Raw genomic sequence first — 2791 nt, 5'->3', positions numbered from 1 at the left:
AAAGATTTATTTATTTGAGACAGAGAGAATAAGCCAGATTGGGGGCAGGGTGGTTTGTGAGGGTAGGGGTGGGGGGGAGGAGCAGAGGGAGAGGGAAAAGGGGAGGAGGGACAGAGGGAGAGTGTGGAGCTTGACTGAGGCAGGGCTCCAGGCAGGGCTTAATCCCATGACCCTGAGATTATGACCAGAGCCAAAGCAGATGTTTAACTGACTGAGCCATTCAGGTACCCCCTTAAACCTTGTTTTTATTTATTTTTTAATTTTTATTTATTTATTTTTTTAGCCTTTAAAATTTTTTTTTTTCTTTAAACAACTGCCAAGGCTGGAATCAAAGATAAATAGAAGACACAACAGTTGTGCTGTGGTTTTGTGTTATTTGGGTTTTGGGGTTTCTCTTTTGTTTTTTGGGGTATTTTTTTCTTACAAATACAAATTAAACATGAAACAACTCTATTTCAAAAGATATCTAAATTAGTTACATCCTAGACATTTAAAACCTATCCCACAATTTAAATGGTAAAAACAGTAGGCTTATAATTGTTCTGTGATCACATATCAAAAGAAAAAAAAATTCTGCTAATACCTTTTACTCAGTTTTTAACCATACAAGCAAGAATCAAAACTGCCAATTTTTCCAATGACAATTTCTACTCACTGGAAGGTAGTCATGACTCTCAAAGAAGAAACGATTTGGATTTTTCCTGCCTTCAAAATGTTTATCAAATCTTGTGTTTCTCACAGGCTTTTGAAACACATAGAAAATAAGGACTATTTCAATGAATGAAACATACCAAATGTCAGAAATAAGCAAGACACATTCCTTTGGGGAAATGGCTTAAAAAAAAGAATTCAGTCTGTATATGCAAAAGTAAAGCAAGGAAATTCAGTCTTTTTCTTTTCTTTAAAAATCTAAATCTTTTCCTAAAATATCATTCCACGAAAATGGAAGTGAAGGGCTAAAAAGGTCAGGAGAGGGAGGGACGGGAGAGGGAGCACACATCATTAATACAAAAAGTAAAATTGTATAAACACAAGCAGTTTTTAACAGGCTGGGGTCAAACTCCAGGATAGCACATGCTGGTGTAACAAATTCACCATTCTGCAGGAGCTAGATTTGTCCTGCTGCTTGAAGATCAGTGAAGAGCAATTCACTGCCTTGGAGCAATTCTCCTTCCCACTTCAAATCCTGGCTTCTGCACCAGGCTTCCTCAGGGAGGGCCGCTCATTCCACCACCCAGCCCACCTCGAGGGCCTCCAGGTCCCCACAGGCGATTATCTCCACCGTCCGCTTCCTGGGCAGCTCGGGTCTTCTTCTCTTCCACATTCGGATGGACCTCACCTCTGAACATGATGGGCCTGTTGCCAAGGACCTTCTGAACAGGCTCAGAATCATCAAACACAACAAAACCCAAACTGGGTAATTTCCCGCCACAGGTAATGTGTAGCTCCTCCACATTCCCATAACTTTGAAAAAAATCTTTAAGCTCCGATTTGTCTACTTCATCTGGCAGTTGCCAATGAAAAGTTGGGGACCATCAGTGTGTCTCACCATTCTTCGCTGTTCAACATCACCTTGCTCACCAGCCTCATGGATTGGTATAGATCTCCTCTAGGGAGGAATTTGTATTCATCATTCTCCCACTCTTTGATCCCTCTGACGCCTCTGTGGTGGAATCTGGGATTCAGGCTTAGACTCCGGACGAGGCTGTGAAGCTGGTACTTTAACAACATGAGATGATATCCCAGTAGTTGGAACAGCTCCACTGGGCGGAATGTTCTTCCTGGTCACAGATCCCCAAGAAAATGTCCTCAAGTTTTCCTGTACCGTCTGAGGTATGTCTTTAGGTACTGGGAAGAACTCTTCTGAGCATCCTTAGGAAGAATTTTTTCTAGTGCTAGCTCAGACTTTTCCTCTTGGATTTCAGACACAGGTTCTTGCTCTGGTTCTTGTTCTGGTTCAGGTTCAGGATCTGGCTCTGGTTCAGCCACAGGTTTCTCTAACTGTTCTTCTAAGTCATTGTTGACAGTCTGATCATAGAAAGTTCCAGAATCACCAGGTACCACCTCAGGTGTCTGCTGCTTTTCTTCAGATTCCTCTACCTCTTCCTCAGATTCCTCCTGAGGTTCATTGACAAAGCCACCAAAGACCTCATTTTGGTACCTGAAGATATCATTGTGAACGTAGAACTTATTTGCGACAGAGCCCTCAGAAGCAAGGACAAACATCTGTATGAATCTCCTCAAAGCCTGGTTGTTATTAGAAAGCAACCCCATCACCTGGACCACTACACCATCATTCAGGTGGCATGAGCTTCAACATGGGGAATCTTAGTGCAGCAACTGGTAAAGTTTGTGACATCACTTTCCTATGGATCGCTTTCTGTCCATAGACTGCATCTGCTGGCTTTCCACCTGGATCCCCCATGGACATAAGAAGAGTTCGTCCCATAAAATCTGTGTGGCATGTCTGGGGCCTGGTTCAGCAGCGTGTAATACTGTCTCACAAATTCTTGCCTGACCAGCGAGAACTAGGCTTCTCCACAACCATGTCTTTGGTCAATTCAACCTGCACGGGAGAGGAACAAGCTTTGCTCCACAGCACAGCAGAAGGCAAAATCTCCTCAGGAAGTGAGTCCACAGCTTAACCCTTATTTTTAAAAAACATTATTAGATTAGCACTACTTATTTTTATGATGACATAAAATACTCTTGGTCCCCAGGGTAGAATTCTTTGTAACACTTCGTAGAATTCTAAAGGTCTATTAAGCTGATGTGTGCTAGTCTTTACTGA

The 2791-nt window shown here is 42.4% G+C and overlaps 1 pseudogene; it reads right to left on the bottom strand.

Moving 5' to 3' along the window:
• Positions 1-1148: 1148 nt before the first annotated feature.
• LOC123940606 lies at positions 1149-2548 on the bottom strand (annotated as a pseudogene).
• Positions 2549-2791: the final 243 nt, after the last annotated feature.

This window comes from Meles meles, chromosome 4 (genome assembly GCF_922984935.1).
Source record: "Meles meles chromosome 4, mMelMel3.1 paternal haplotype, whole genome shotgun sequence".
Taxonomy (NCBI): Eukaryota; Metazoa; Chordata; class Mammalia; order Carnivora; family Mustelidae; genus Meles; species Meles meles.
Note: the sequence above shows the minus strand (reverse complement) of the source record. Positions and strands in the feature narration are given on the sequence as shown.